At 41.0% G+C, this 16,549-nt stretch overlaps 1 protein-coding gene across 5 annotated transcripts in view; it reads left to right on the plus strand.

The window, feature by feature from the left end:
• Positions 1–16,549, plus strand: part of SERTAD2 (SERTA domain containing 2) — a 114,916-nt gene that overhangs the window by 65,159 nt on the left and 33,208 nt on the right. For 2 of the 5 annotated variants that reach the window (XM_040458260.1, XM_040458264.1), the window contains exon 2: positions 2,006–2,109. The exons of the other annotated variants lie outside the window; for them this stretch is intronic. The gene's annotated coding sequence lies outside the window, so the exon portion shown is untranslated. The remainder of the gene's footprint in view (positions 1–2,005; positions 2,110–16,549) is intronic. 5 annotated transcript variants of the gene reach the window in all.

Here is a 16,549-nt window from a genome sequence, read left to right on the forward strand (position 1 = left end):
TCCTGCTAAAACCAGCATTTTTGATAATTTAGCAGAGCCGATACAGAGCAAACCTTGAGTACTGGAAGGTTTTGTGGCACAGCATATTTAATAACCGTGACAACTCAAGAATTTTAAGCAGACTCGCCTCCTTGTCTGGGATCTGTCGGCACCAGTGTGTCTCTACTGGCAAGCCCCTAAATGTACTGTTTCAGCCAAAACTGTGCTAATGATGGTCTACCAAATTTTAACAGGATATTTTTAAGACTTGACAGTCTCATGATTTAAAAAAAAAAAAAACACAAAAAAACGAAAAAGCAAAAACAACTTTTCCGTCATTCCTTTCAAAAGCTGCCGCTCTAAAATATGTGGCAAATTAAAAAAACAAAAGGTCTAAAATTGCTTTACAGTCTGGATGAAACAAAGACCGGTGTGCTGGTGTGGCTGCAGGGAGCTCTGCGCTGCTTTTGTATGATTTCAGAGGTGAATTTAGATGGCTGGAAGATAGATGGGTGCCAGATGCAGTTTGACATAGATTCAGGCAGCTGCTCCTGGGCTAGGTTTCATTAGCTGGTAAGTGCACCAGCAGAAGCAGCAGAGCGAGGCCCCAAATGCCAAAATGACAGTGAGAACAGTGGAACAATACAATATTCACTAAGTGATTTTAATCTTGGAGATTAACTATCACCCAATCAGTTTCCAGGTCTTAAAAACCAACTCGTACGAAGCCATTAGAGGGCCCAAGTCTTTGTCCACTGGGGGGGGGAAGATGTTTTAGTAAACAAAAAATAAATAAAATTATTAGTTGAAAAACAAAAAGTGTTGTAAACTCATTTTGGTAATATCCGATTAAAAATCACGTCAACCCCCTCCACACACATGCTGCGGTAAAAGAAATACATCCACTGTTGCAACCAGGCAGTAAGCGGACCCAATGTTGGTTTATCTGTCTTTTTCAAATCAAAGTCTTGGGTGAGCTTCCCAGGCCTCTTCCAGCTTTAAGGGCCCCCTCCCCCACCACTACCACACCCATTCTTCAAAGAAAGACCAAGGTCTCAAAATCCAGAGAGTGTACCTATTTGCTTTTCAGCCCTTATGATCTGCATAGCTAGTGGTGAATATGTACGCAGCCACATAATTGTGAATTAAAAAAAAAACAATTCCTATAAAGAATTTTTGCTCTTACTGCTTGTGGGGTCATAAGTAATTATGAAACTGACTCCAGAAGTCCCCATACTTGATTTTAACTCACATGTTTTCTCAGATGTGAAAGGGAACCTTTATTTAGTATATTATTTAAACTTACTAAACTTATCTTTGCTTTTCTGAAAAGAGTGTTATGATCTAATCTATCAGTGATGCAACCATTTCATGTGGAGTAATTTTTTAAGTTAAAATTAACACAAAATAAATAATTTGATTGGACATGTACATATTTGAAAACTGTAAATTTAACCAGTCTCTGCTTTTTTTTATTGAGTCGTAGGAAGCTAATGCATCACTTATAATAACTCTGAGGCATTACACGGTATTTCTTTTTTTTTTCCTCCAAATGAGTGTGTGCTTGGCTCTCTTAATAACAATGGGAGTTGTATATGTGCTCAAATAAGAATAGCTTCCATTGTGTTTTGGTATTTTTAGTGTTTTGCTTAATAATAATGTTGTGACACCACTTTTTGGGGGGGATGTCTACAGAATGGTTAAAGACCTAGAAATAAGCTCGGATTGAGTTAGAAATCTGTATATTCAGGAGCACATCCTAATGTTAACTAATGGCTACATGATACCCTACCAAGTTTGAATATATTCTGGACTTAAGTATGTTGCATACATGTTCTTTAAAGTTGAATTTCCTTGAGTTTAAGCTACCCATCTGTGAACTGATATTTGAATTAAAGGGAATAATACCCTAGGTGACGTGGTTTTAGTTCCTGTAAGTCTTTGGGAGTTATTTCCTAGTGACCAAAGCTCTGCCTCTCTCTTGCTTCCTTCCCTCCTTTTTCTCTCCCTTCTTCTACTGGTCTAGCACTGACGACTTCACCATGTGGACCTCAGTATTGAGACCTTTTTGTTTGTTTCACTGTACATACTGCTCACAAGGCCTGCTCTTGCAAACCTCTTTGATAACGGGTGAGTACTGGGTTAATGAGTCTCTTCGGTTCAGCACACTCAGGTTTAGTGAACCTGACGAGACTCAGTTTGCATTTCTCATGATGGCCTTTAAATAAAGCTTACCTAACCTTTCTGAATCCCCCCTCATAGGGTCTCTGGGAGGAGAAAATGAGGCACGTATGTTACACATTTAGCATAGTACTTGGCCCAAGGGTTCATTCGGAGGTTCTATATTCTGTATTTCTTTCCTTTACTTTGTGCAGATATCCTCTGGAAAATGTCTCATTTAACCTTGTGAGAAAAGTTAATATATGTAGGAAACATATGGAGTTCCTCAGGGACAAGGGTTACATGAATAAGTCCAAGATGCCATTGTGGTGATTACTGACCAATACAAAGCTGTTTCAATTGTTAATAATCATTTGACATTTTAATTCTTTTTTTCCCCCTCAATGAAATCATAAATTTAAGCCTAGTCTTTTACCACTTATGGCTAATTTTGTTAATTATCAATGTTATATCTATTCCCCCTGTTACTTCATTCTGTTTCCATGGTGGTGGTGGTGGTGGTGGTGGTTTTCATTTTGGTTTTGTTGGTAAAATACATATAACATAACATTGAACTTAGCCATTTTTAAGTACACTGTTCAGGGGTATTAAATACATCCACACTGTTGTACAGTCATCACCACCATCCATTCCCAGAACTCTTTTCATCTTGTAAAACTGAAACTTCATACCCATTAAACAATAACTTCCTATTCTCCCCTACCTCCAGCCCCTGGTAGCCACTTTCTGTCTTTGCTTTTGACTACCCTAAGTACTTGTTCAAATAAGTGGAATCATGTAGTATTTGTCTTTTTGTGATGGCTTATTTCACTTAGCATAATGTCTTCATCCATGCATGAGGTTCATTCATGTTGTAGCATATTGCAGAATTTCTTTCAGGAACTTCAGCCTTCTTAAGGCTGAATAATATTCTATTATATGTGTATACCACATTTCCCGTGTCCATTCATCTATTGATGAGCATTTGGGTTGCTTCCACATTTTAGCTACTGTGAATAATGCTGCTGCGAACTTGGGTGTACACATATCTCTCCAAGACCCTGCTCTTGATTCTTTTTGGTATATACCAGAAGTGAAGAAATTGTTGGGTCGTATGGTAATTCTATTTTTAATTTTTTGAAGAACTGCCGTACTGTTTTCCACAATGGCTGTACCCATTTTACATTCCCACCAATGATGCCCAAGGGTTCCAGTTTCTCCACCTCCTTGTCAGCACTTGTTGTTTTCTGGTTTTTTGATAGTAGCCCTCCTAACGGGTGTGAGATAATATCTCATTGTAGTTTGGATTTGGATTACTCTAATGATTAGTGATGTTGAGCACCTTTTCTTGTGCTTGCTGGTCATTCATACTTCTTCTCTGGAGTAATGTCTTCAAATATTTTGCCCATTTTGGGGAGCCTGGGTGGCTCAGTTGGTTAAACATCCGACTTTGGCTCAGGTCATGATCTCATGGTTGTGAGTTCGAGCACTGCATCAGGCTCTGTGCTGACAGCTCGGAGGCTGGAGCCTGCTTTGGATTCTGTGTCTCCCTCCCTCTCTCTCTGCCCCTCCCCTGCTCATGCTCTGTCTGTCTCTCTCAAAAATAAATAAACATTAAAAAATTTTTAAAAACAAAACAAAACAAAGCAAATCCTTTGCCCATTTTTCAATCAGGCTGGTTGTTTTTGTTGTTGCTGACTTTTAGGAGTTCTTTATATATTATGGATATTAATCCCTTATCAAGTATATGATTTGCAAATATTTTTTCCCATTCTGTGGGTTGCCCTTTTACTCTTTTGACAGTGGGTTTTCTTTTAAGTTTTTATTTATTTATTTTGAGAGAGAGAGAGAGAGAAAGGGAACGAACAAGCAGGGGAGGAACAGAGAGAAGGAGAGACAGAATCCCAGGCAGGCTCTGTACCATCAGCAGAGCCCGATGTGGGGCTCGAACTCAGGAACTGTGATATCATGACCTGAGCTCAGATCAGGAGTCAGACGTTTAACTGACTGCACCACCCAGGCACCCCTGTTGACAGGGTTTTTTGATGCACAAAATTTGAAAATTTTCTTAAAGTCTAATTTGCCTATTTTTTCTTTTGTTACCGGTGCCTTTGGTGTTATATCCAGTAAATCAATGCGTAATTCAATGTCATGAGGCTTCTGTCATATGTTTTCATCTTGAGAGTTATGTTTGAGGTCTTACATTTAGGTACTTCATCCATTTTGAGCTGATTTTTGTATATGGTGTTAGGGTAAGGGTCTAGCTTCATTCTTTTGCATGTGGGTATCTGGTTTTCCCAACACCATTTGTTGAAAAGACTATCCTTTCCTACCAAAGGGTCTTAGCACCCCTGTCAAAAATCATTTATCCATATAGGTGAGGGTTTGTATCTGGGCTCTCTGTTCTGTTCCACTCATCTGTATGTCTGTCTTTGTGCCAATACCACAGTTTTGATTACTGTCACTTTGTAGTGAAATTTGAAATCAGGAAGTATAAGTCCTCTAAGTTTGTCTTCTTTTTCAAGATTGCTTTCAGTATTCCAAATCCCTTGAGATTCCATATGAATTTTATGATGGTTTTTCTATTTCTGCAAAAAAAAAAAAAAAAAAAAAACAGCTTTGGGATTTTGATAGGGATTGCATTGAATCTGTAGGTCTTTTGGGTAGTATTGACATTTTAACCATATTGTCTTCCAATCCATGAACATGAGATGTATTTCCAGTTATTTATGTTCTCTTTAATTTCTTTAGCAATGTTTTCTAGTTTCCATTGTACATGTGTTTCACCTCCTTGATTAATTTCTAAGTGTTTTATTCTTTTTGATGCTATTGTAAATTGAATTGTTTTTCTTTTTCAGATTGTTCATTGTTATGTATAGAAATGCAACTGATTTAAAGTGATTACTGATAAGGAGGGACTTCTGCCATTGTGGTATTAGTTTTCTCTATGACTTAATAGCTGTTTTTGTCTCTCATGTCCTATATTAATGTCTTCTTTTGTGCTGAGACAATTGTTAATAGTGAAATGTTTAAAGTTCTTTCATTTCTTTTTGTGTATATTCTATAGCTACTTTCCTTGTAGTTACCATAGGGATTACGTTTAACGTCCTAAAGTTGTAACACTCTAATTTGAATTTATACCAACCCAACTTCAATAACATACAAAAACTCTGCTCATTTGTAGCTCCATCCCAACCCCTTTTGGTTGTTGATGTTATGCAGTAGTCTCTTAAATTGCAGAAAAAAACAGATTTGGAGTACAAACCAAAGTTACAGTAATACTAGCTTTTCTACTAATATTTTTTTTTTCTTTAAATCTATTTGTGTCTTGAATCATATTGAAAATAAAAAGTGCAGTTAAAAACCAGTTTTGCAATAATACTGTTTTTTATAATTGTCCTTGTATTTACCTTTATTGAGATCTTTATTTCCTCAGATGTCTTTAAGTTTCTGTTCAGAGTCTTTTCCTTTAACCTTGCTGGGTTCCTGAGAACATTTCTGGCAGGATAGGCCTAGTTGTCATGAACTCCCTCTGCTTGTATTTATTTGGAAATGTCTGACTTTCTCCTCCCTTTTGAAGGACAGTATTGTGAGATGTAGGATTCTTGGTTGACAGTTTCATTCTTTTAGAACTTGGAATATATTGGCTAACTTCTGGTCTGGTGGCCTGCAGAGTTTCTGATGAGACATGTACTGATAACCTGATTGAGGATTCCCTTGTACATGACAATTGACTTCTCTCTTCCTGCCTTCAAGATTCACCCTTTGTCTTTTGAAAGTTTTATTATAATATGCCTCAGTGTGGATCTCTTTGAGTTCATCAACTTTGGAGTTAGGTGAGCTTTTTGGATGTTTATGTTCATGTCTTTCATCACATTTGGGAGTTTTCAGCATTATTTCTTCAAATATTCTCTCTACCCCTTCCTGTCTCTCTTCTTCTGAGATCCCATGATGAGTTTATTGCTTCACTTGTCCCACAGCTCCCTTGGGCTCTGCTTGCTTTTCTTCAATTTTATTCTTTCTATTCCTCAGACTCAATAATTCCCAGTGTCGTATCTTCAAATTTGCTGATTCTTTCTTCTGCTCAAATCTACCATTGAATACTTCTAGTGAAATTTTCATTTCAGTTATTGTGCTTTTCAGCTGCAGAGCTTCTTTTTAGTTTTTTTTTTTAAAGGTTTTCTATCTCTTTATTGATATTTTCATTTTGTTTCACACATCATTTTCTTGACTGTCTTCACATTTTCCTTTAGTTCATTGAGTGTCTTGAAAATAGTTGTTTTACAATCTTTGTCTAGTATGTCTCAAGGTCTTTTTCAAGGACATTTTCCATTGATTTATTTTTTTCCCTTTCAATGGGCCATACTTTCCTCTTCTGTTTTGTTTAATGCCTTGTAATTTCTTTTTGTTGAACACTGGACATTTGAGTCTAATATTGTAGCAACTCTGGAAACCAGATTCTTCCCCCTTCCTCAGGGGAGGATAGCCCTTCTTGGATAAAAAGACAAAACCTCATGAAGACAAGACTTTTGACTTTCCTCTTATCTGGAATGTGGATGAAATAGCTGGTAGGTAGCAGCCTTCATGTGACTCTGAGGACCATGAGGTGGAAGGTTACATTTGACCCATCCTTCCAGTCCTGGACTGCCTAACCCCACACTTTTAATTTTGTGAGAAAAAAATAAACTCTTTGTTATTTCAACCACTGTTAGTATTTCTTTTTTTTTTTTAATTTATTTTTAAAAATTGTTTTTATTTTGAGAGAGAGTGAACAGGGAGGGGCAGAGAAAGAGGGAGGGAGAATCTCAAGCAGACTTCCACACTGCCAGCACAGAACCTGACATGGGGCCTGAACTCACGAACCACAATCATGATCTGAGTCGAAATTAAGAGTTGGACACTCAACCAACTGAGGCACCCAGGCACCCCTGTTAGTATTTCTTCACTCACAGGCAAATGTAAATCCTGCTATACCATTCGAGGCCATAACCCACCAACCTAGGGGTAGAAGTTTGAGCCAATGGAGATGAGCACCAATATTTTTCAGAGCAATGCAAGAGGTTGGAGATTCAGCTACTCAGAGGTATAGTGGATATTAAAGAACAAGGAGTACATTTCTTTCTTTCTTTTTTTTTTTTTTAAATTTTTTTTTTCAACGTTTATTTATTTTTGGGACAGAGAGAGACAGAGCATGAACGGAGGAGGGGCAGAGAGAGAGGGAGACACAGAATCGGAAACAGGCTCCAGGCTCTGAGCCATCAGCCTGACGCGGGGCTCAAACTCACGGACCGCGAGATCGTGACCTGGCTGAAGTCGGACACTTAACCGACTGCGCCACCCAGGCGCCCCGGAGTACATTTATTTCTAATGAGGTGTTCAAGCTTTCTACATTTTTGGTGTTCATTCTCTGTTTCTTTGGGTTCACTTGCCAGACATTACTGGCACTTTTTTTTAGGTGGAATAAGAAAGCACTGTAGCTCAGTTCTAGCAATGACAGTAGGAAGAGGCATGCTGGTTGCTCCTGTTACTTATATTTTAAAGCCATTGTAGAAAGTAGCTGATTTTTCTCAGTCTTTGTTATAATTTGTTATGTACACATTATCACATCAGAATATAATTAAATCGGAGGAATAAGAAGGATGGAATTACAAATAACAATTCAGACATCTGACATCCTCTCAAATATTTGTGAGAGAATCTTTTCTAAAAGGTAGACTAGGGCCTCGCACAGTGGATAGGCAGTAAATGTTAAGCAAAGAAAAAAAGTGGAGTTGGTTTTATATGGAACTACAGGTGCAGAGGTAGAGGTCAGGTGATGAGATTTATTCAGTAAAGACGCCTTTTTCTTACACTTCAGTCTGGCCTGATGCCTTAAGTTTACAGGGCTCCATCTAATGTCTAGTGTGCTGTAATGTGTGTCCCAACCCCATACATGAGATTCATCATAGCAGCGAAGACTAGGCCTACTGGGAATGAGCAAAGTTAGCTCTCCTTCCAACACCAGCGACTCCTAGCGCGGTGCTGAACTTAAGTAATTATTAAAAACAAAGACCTTTGGGGCGCCTGGGTGGCGCAGTCGGTTAAGCGTCCGACTTCAGCCAGGTCACGATCTCGCGGTCCGTGAGTTCGAGCTCCGCGTCAGGCTCTGGGCTGATGGCTCAGAGCCTGGAGCCTGTTTCCGAATCTGTGTCTTCCTCTCTCTCTGCCCCTCCCCCGTTCATGCTCTGTCTCTCTCTGTCCCAAAAATAAATAAACGTTGAAAAAAAAATTAAAAAAAAATAAAAACAAAGACCTTTGTGTATCATTTTCAGGGGGCTGTGCTAACTTCTTACATACATAAATCTCACTGAACCCTCACAGTAACACCTGCCTCAGGTGCTGGCTCTAGCCCCTTTTTACAGCTGAGAAAACTGAGGCTTAAGCAAGTTGCCGAAGGTCAGATAGCCAACATGTGGTCAAGCTGGAACTTGAAAACCCTGTCTGTCCCGGGGCTTTTTGACTCCAGAGTTCGTGTTGTTAGGCACGTGAGAAGATGTTGACTACAGTTTGCTTAATTACATGGGAAATAATCTCTAAATAGTCTGTACTGTGTCCTTTCGTTTTTCTGCAAAGAACCAAAAGGTAATGGCACAAGTGGCCTAAGTCGTAGTAAGGACTTTTCTATTGTTAACGTGGAAAAAGTGACTTCTGACTAAGGGTGCCTTTGTATAATCCTTTTTTATTCACTTCAGTTTCACGGTTTGTCTCTCCCTCGAGTGGGAGGGTGGGTCAGAGGTAGACAGATATGCTCTGCTGGGGTTACACACGCTGTGCCGCGGGGGCAGGAGAGCATGTGCATATGTTACACAGAGCACAGCTTCACATCCAGCCGGTATGTCACCGAACTGCATGACTGTGGCAGCCTTGATGAATCATGGCATTTTAAGCTCTGCATGTGTCATCGACGTATGTGGGTTGAAATTGCATGGAAACATAGTAGTCCACTAGAAATATAAATAAGAGTAAAATACACCATTGGAATAACTGCAGCATTTCTTAGAGCAAGCAAATACTTGTGAAACTGGTACATTTTGAGCTTTTTGTTTTTAGAGCTAATGAGTTTGTTTACTAGCTTAGACCATCTCAGCATTTTCTATTTATTTAAGTGTTTGAGGTTCAGTCATAAAATTTCACTCTGTGCTAGAGCTGTTTATAGAAGCTTAGCCAGTGTGTGTGTGTGTGTGTGTGTGTGTGTGTGTGTGTATATATTAAAAAGAAAGAGATAATGTATATATATTTTAAAAGATACTGAAATTTTTCTGATTCGTGCTGCTTTCTAAATAAGTAGATAGGTGGATCACCACACTTGAAGTGCCCATGTGAATTTGTTTTTAGAAATTCAGGTTAAGTGAAGTGCTATTTACAATAGTAAATTTGAAAATGAAAATTGGATTTTGAATCAGATCTGGATTCCAGTCTGGGCTTTATTGCTTGGTCATTGTGCGGTCTTTTATTAGTATTATTATCTTTTTTTATTTAAAATTTTTTTTAAATGTTTGTTTACTTTTGGGGGAGAGAGAGAGAGAGAGAGAGAGAGAGAGAGAGAGAGAGAGAACGAACTGGGGAGGAGCAGAGAGAGAGAGGGAGACACAGAATCCGAAACAGGCTCCAGGCTCTGAGCTGTCAGCACAGAGCCCGACGCGGGGCTCGAACTCACAAACGGTGAGATCATGACCTGAGCCGAAGCTGGACGCTCAACTGACTGAGCCACCCAAACGCCCCTATTTTTTAATCTTTATTTATTTTGAGAGAGACAGAGTGGAGGGGGGGCAGAGAGGGAGGAAGAGAGAGAATCCCAAAGAGGCTCTGCATTGTCAGAGCAGAGCCCATCGCAGGTCTCTATCTCATGAACCATGAGACCATGATCTGAGCTGAAATCAAGAGTTGGATGTTTAACAGACTAAGTCACCCAGGAGCCCCAGTCATTGTGGCATCTTGAGAAAGTTTTCTCTGAACCTCAGTTCCTCAAATGTAAAACACAATAGTAGTAGCTGGCTTTTGGGGTTTTAGGGGGAGAGGAGCAAATAAGATGGTGATGTCAACATGCTTTATAATCTGTAAATAAGTAATTGTACAGATTTAAAGCTGGGGTATCCTTACTGTATACTCTATAGCCAGCAGATGGCCTGATCTAATACCATCCTTCATGAAGGTGACAATGTCAGTTTTGGTCTCTCAAACCACACAGATTTATTGAGCTCTTATGACGCATGATGACTAATTCACATCAGCAGAACTTATGTATAGATTTATAACAGCTATGGTTTATACAGTGATGCACTTTATATAGCATACAGCCATTCTATACATGAGCATTCTATAGATGTTTGAAGTTTCTCTTTAAGCACCCAAATTTGTTTCATGTGAGCTTGTTTGATAAAAATCTTTCCCTATACCGTTATTGTTCTTGTAATTACATTTTTCCCACAGAGAGCATTGAGCATAGTAGTACCTTTTATTCACGATTCAGGATCGTTTAGTTTGCTAAGGCGTTCTGTTGGAACCGAGTCCTTTGGGCAGGGCTGGTGAGGGAGGGGCATGGTGCTATTTGCCACGACTTTGAATAATCCCACGTCACTCAATTTTTTGAATTCTCTTTTTTTCTTTAACATTTTATTTATTTATTTTGAGAGAGAGAGCACGCGCAAGCGGGGAAGGGGCAGAGAGAGAAGGGGAGAGAGAATCCCAAGCAGGCTCCGTGCTGATAGCACAGAGCCTCACGCGGGGCTCGATCCCATGAACTGTGAGATCATGACCTTAGTGGAAACCAGGAGTCGCACGCCCAACCAACTGAGCCATCCAGGCGCCCCTGAATTATAATATCAACATTTTAATTCCTCCTCCTGTTTCAAATTGTTAGTTGTCTTTTTTTTTCTTTTGGCTAGTATCATGTCCAATCCATTTTCCCTCCTAATTTCTGTTTATAATCTGTGGTTTGAAGGGAAAAAAATTAAAATCATCTTTAAGATTAAATAGACACTTGGGAAATACATGATAATGCATGAGCTTTGTGATTTCTTATTTTTTCTCAAAGATTGATTTTTGCTTACTTTGTTAGTTCCAAGTACCTGGAATGTCTCTGGACGAATTGTCTTGCCCGTTACCATCATTTGCAGTCTGCATCAGTTTCCTCTAATAATTATCAATCATACTTAGATAACTCGTTACCAACTATAAATTGCTCCCACATACATTGCCTTGCTTGATCTTCATATGACCATGGGAGATAGGCAGGACATACATTATTTTCAGACTTTACAATAAGAAAACTAAGGCATAGTTGGAGCTTACTCAGTGGGTTTTAGCCAGGGGTGCCAGGTGTGTCTCCTAAGGAGGTTTATTCACCCGCATGTGCCTGGTGCTTGTACCTGGATAGCTCAGTTCCGTAGGTCTGGGGCAGGACTCAGGCATATATTATTTTGGAAAAAGATCCCAAACAATTCTAACGTGCCTAGCTTTCCCCGACCCTGTTATCCATCCTCCATGCCCCACCTCTGCTCCCATCGAAGACCGCTGGGTTAAGTTTTTATGACCAGTAAGTGATTTACTAGGATGCTTTCATGTGCAGGTTACAGAAAAGCCAACAAACAGTGGCTTAAACCTATGATTTTTAATGGTTCAATAATCAACTGAAGTGTAGTCAGAATAGTGCCCTTCATCCACCCGAGCCCCCAAGCCCCACAGTTACTTTACTTGGTAAAAGAAACTTCGCAGATAAGGTTAAATTAAGGATCTTGAGATGGGGAGGTTATCCTGGATTGTTTGGCCGGGCTCCCTGTAATCCCAAGAGTCCTTGTAAGAGGGAGCAAGGAGGTCAAGGGCAGAAGAAGGAGATGAGGCGACAGAAGCAGAGGTTGGAATGATGTGTTTTGAAAGTGGAAGAAGGGGGGCGCCTGAGTGGCTCAGTCGGTTAAGCGTCCGACTTCAGCTCAGGTCATGATCTTGCGGTCCGTGAGTTCGAGCCCCGCGTCGGGCTCTGTGCTGACTGCTCAGAGCCTGGAGCCTGTTTCACATTCTGTGTCTCCCTCTCTCTCTGACCCTCCCCCGTTCATGTTCTGTCTCTCTCTGCCTCAAAAATAAATAAACGTTAAAAAAAAAAATTAAAAAAAAAAAAAGTGGAAGAAGGGACCACGAGCCAAGGAGTGCAGGTGGCCTCTAGAAACTGGAAGAGACAAGAAGACAGATTCTCCCTTGAAGCCTACAGAAGGAATACAGCCCTGTCAACACTACGATTTTAGACCTTAGGACTGTCAGACAATACACTTGCATTGCTTTGAGCTACTAAGTCTATGGTAATTTGTTACAGCAGCAAAAGGAAACCAATACCACTGTGAGAAGTATAAAATGCAGATTCTTTTCTTTTTTAAGTTTATGTATTTTAAGAGAGCACACATGGGGGAAGGGCAGAGAGAGGAGGACAGAGGATCTGAAGTGGACTCTGTGCTGAGAGCAGAGAGCCTGACGCAGGGCTCAAACTCATGAATCGCGAAATCGTGACCTGAGCTGAAGTCAGACGCCTAACTGATTGAGTCGCCCAGGGGCCCCTAAAATGCAGATTCTTAAGCCTCTCTCACAGAGATAATATTTTAGCAGAGGTGGGTGGGGTCCAGGGATGTGGGGTTAAACTAGTCCCTAGGTGATTCACTGGCCTGTGGTCCTTGGACCTCACCTACAGAGTTATAATATACCCATAAATCATTTATTATTTCCCTTGGAAGTTCAGAGGTGGGCATTCCTAGGTCAATTATTCTCTTTAAATTGTTTTTTTAATGCTTATTTTTGACAGAGGGAGAGATAGGGTGTGAGCAGGGGAGGGGCAGAGAGAGAGGGAGACACAGAATCAGAAGCAGGCTCCGGGCCCTGAGCTGTCAGCACAGAGCCCGACACGGGGCTTGAACTCATGGGCCATGAGACCATGACCTGAGCCGAAGTCAAACACTTAACTGACTGAGCCACGCAAGCGCCCTTTGGTTGTTCTCTTCAGCTCAGTGACGTCATCAAGAGCCCAGGCTCCACTTCAGCCTCTACCCCACCACCCTCAGTGCGTTGGACTTTTGTCCTTAGCCTCCTTAAACTGTGTGCACCGGAAGACACCGCATCCTCACACAGCCAGGAAGGGGAGAGAGAGCTCTCTCTGCAGGCCTGTGTGCCCCTCACTTTTTAGTCAGGGTGGTAAATTCTTCCCCAGAGCTCCCAGCAGACTGACTTCCCCTTACAGCCCACTAGCCAAAACCGCATCATCTGCCCACCTCCAGTAACATGGGAGGCAGCGAGAATCCTTGAGTTCTCCTCCTCCTCGTACATCCCCTCAAACGACACTTCCCTCTTAACCTAGCTGTGGCCTCTCTCCTCCAAAGTGACCCTTTAGTGCCAGTTCCTTGTCCTTTTGAATCATCTCACGTCCCACTGTTGGCACCCTTCACTTTGAGAAATAAATGCATTGTCTTATTTAATCTTTGTGACACCATGCAGTCGATAATATTTCCCCTGTTTTTACAGTTAAGAATCAGAGATTGAGAAACATGCCCAGGGTTCATTGGTGGAAAGCTCCTAAGTGGCAGGTCTGTCTTAACTGTAGAGCTCAAGCCCTTAACCATTACACCCACTGGTTACACAACTGCTTCTCAGTTGTTTGATTTTGGTGGCACGTTCTCAAATGCTAGAGCTTTTGGCACACTTGACGAGATTCAAAACACAAAGCAACACTAAGCAGATCAGTCATTACAACACAATCACCAGCATCGGAGGGTTTTGCGAGAGGAGAGGAGGACATGACCTGACTTTTGTTTTAAAAGGATCATTGGCCACTGTCTCAAGAATACATAGGCGACAAGACTATTGCAATAATCACTTCCCCTCTTACTCAGGGTAAAAGCCAAAGTCATTGCGTTGGCTTATTAAGGCCCTCCACAACCTGCCCCCTTCTCATACCTCCTCTCCTTCCACTCTCCCCTTCACTTCCTCCTCCACTCGCTCACGCGCCCCTCCTTTCCTTATGGACGTGGAGCCCTCGAGCATGCTCCCCACTGCTAGTATTTTCTCTTCCCTCTGCTGGGAAAACTCTTGTGCTGGGCTTCAGTTCTTACCTCCTTCAGGTCTTTACTTCTTGTCATCTCCTCAGCAGGCTTTCTTAACCACCTCTTCAAAATCACCCCCCCCCCTCACCCCCCCAACACACACGCCCAGGCACACATTCCCCAGCTTTCCTTCCTGTTTTATTTTTCCGTATAGCACTTAATTTCTAACATGCCATATAATTTACTAATTTATTGTGTTTTCTCTTTCCTCTCACTAGCATGTAAGAGCCATGAGAACAGGGATTGTTGCGGGGTTTGTTTGTTGCCACATACCCAAGTCCCAGAACCTAGGGCAGAGTAGGCATTCAATAAATAGTTGTTGAATGAATATAATTTTTATGTGCAGCTCTGATTAGTTCTAAGGAGTAAATTCCTAGAAATGAAAAGACTACATTACAGCATATTGACATATATATTTTTTAATTATTGCGTTTATTTATTTTGAGACAGAGAGACAGACAGACAGGGTGTGAGTGGGGGAAGGGCAGAGAGAGAGGGAGACACAGAATCCAAAGCAGGCTCCAGGCTTTGAGCTGTCAACACAGAGCCTGACGCGGGGCTCGGACTCACAAACCATGAGATCATGACCTGAGCTGAAGTTGGACGCTTTACCAACTAAGCCACCCAGGTGCCCCCGGCATATGGATATTTTAAAAGGCTCTTCATACCCATGACCAAACCCTGTCTTCTCAAGGTTGAATCCAGTCACACTTTCATCAGTGGCTCTGGCATCCCAGCCCACTGTGCCCGCACATTGTAATCAGGGTTAACACATCTGTAGTCAGCTTGGGATGTGGCAATCATATTTCCTTTTAATTTATATTACTTTGATTAGATCAATTTGTATTTGGTTTTTTCATTCATTTCTTCTTTTGGTGACCATTAGCTTGTATCCTTTGCTCGTTTTTCTACTTTAGCGTCGGTGTTTTTCTAATTTAGTATTGGTGTTTTTCTTTCTTATTCTTCTTTTTTAATGTTACTCATTTTTGAGAGAGAGAGCATGAGTGGAGAAGGGGCAGAGAGAGCAGGGGGGGGCGGGGACAAAAGATCTGAAGCAGACTCTGCGCTTACAGCAGCAAGCCCAGTGCTGGGCTCAAACCCGTGAACCGTGAGATCATGACCTGAGCCGAAGTCGGATGCTCAACCTACTGAGCCACCCAGGCGCCCTCCCCTTTTTTTTTTAAGTTTATTTATTTATTTTGAGAGAGAGAGCACACCAGAGAGCTTGAAAGAGCAAGGGAGGGGCAGAGAGAAAGGAAGGGGGGGGGCGGGGAGAATCTCAAGTAGGCTCCACGCTGTCAGCACAGAGCCCAATGCAGGGCTGTACAAAGGGCTCAATCCCACAAACCATGAGATTACGACCTGAGCCAAAATCAAGAGTCCGATGCCTAACCAACTGAGCCACCCAGGTGTCCCGATATTGATGTTTTTCTAATTGATTCATAAGTACTTGTTTGGCTATCAGGTTACTAAGTCTTTGTTAACTGTGTTACAAATATTTTTCCTAGTTTGTCATTTTTCTTTTAATTTTGCTTATGGCGTTTCTTGGCATATAGTTTTGTAGTATAATCATTTTAACCCTATGTTTCTTCTTTTGCTTTGTGTTTGGAAAGGTCTTGTCTACCTTTCAGATCAGTTGTTCCTCTGTAATTTCTTTTAGTTCTCACATTTTTTAAAATATATTTTACTCTTTAGTTAATCTCTAGTGTTTTATCGCCTTGTTTGAGGCAAAAATCTAACATCCATTCTTCACAAATAGTCAGCTACTGTACAGGCGGTCCTCTTCTCCCTAACAAGAATGCCATCTTTGACTCTATTAGATCTTTATACTGTGGCGTGTTTCAAGTTTTTCTTTTCGTTTTTTAAGTTTATTTTGAGAGAGAGGAGAGAGAGAGAGAGAGGGAGAGAGCATGAGCACGTTTAGGGGAGGGGCAAAGAGAGGGAGAGAGAGAATCCCAAGCAGTCTCCACGCTGTCAGTGCAGAGCCCGATGGAGGGCTCGAACTCACGAACTGCGAGACCACGGCCTCAGCCAAAATGAGGAGTCGGACGCTCAACCAACTGAGCCCCCCAGGCGCCCCTCAAGTTTTTCAGTGTACATCCATTTGTAATTTTCTTTTGTCAGAATCCAACTCTATTATTACAGCTTTTTAACATCTTCTATAAAATTTATTTTTCTTCATTTGTTGGTTATTATAAATAACTTTTAAGATTGTTCTGTCAAATTCAGGAATAGATGTAGAATTAACGTCCAAAAATAAAAGTCAGATGATGCCACTGTCTCACAGAAAATAT

This window comes from Herpailurus yagouaroundi, unplaced genomic scaffold, assembly GCF_014898765.1.
Source record: "Herpailurus yagouaroundi ecotype Mexico unplaced genomic scaffold, PumYag 221, whole genome shotgun sequence".
NCBI classification, from domain to species: domain Eukaryota; kingdom Metazoa; phylum Chordata; class Mammalia; order Carnivora; family Felidae; genus Herpailurus; species Herpailurus yagouaroundi.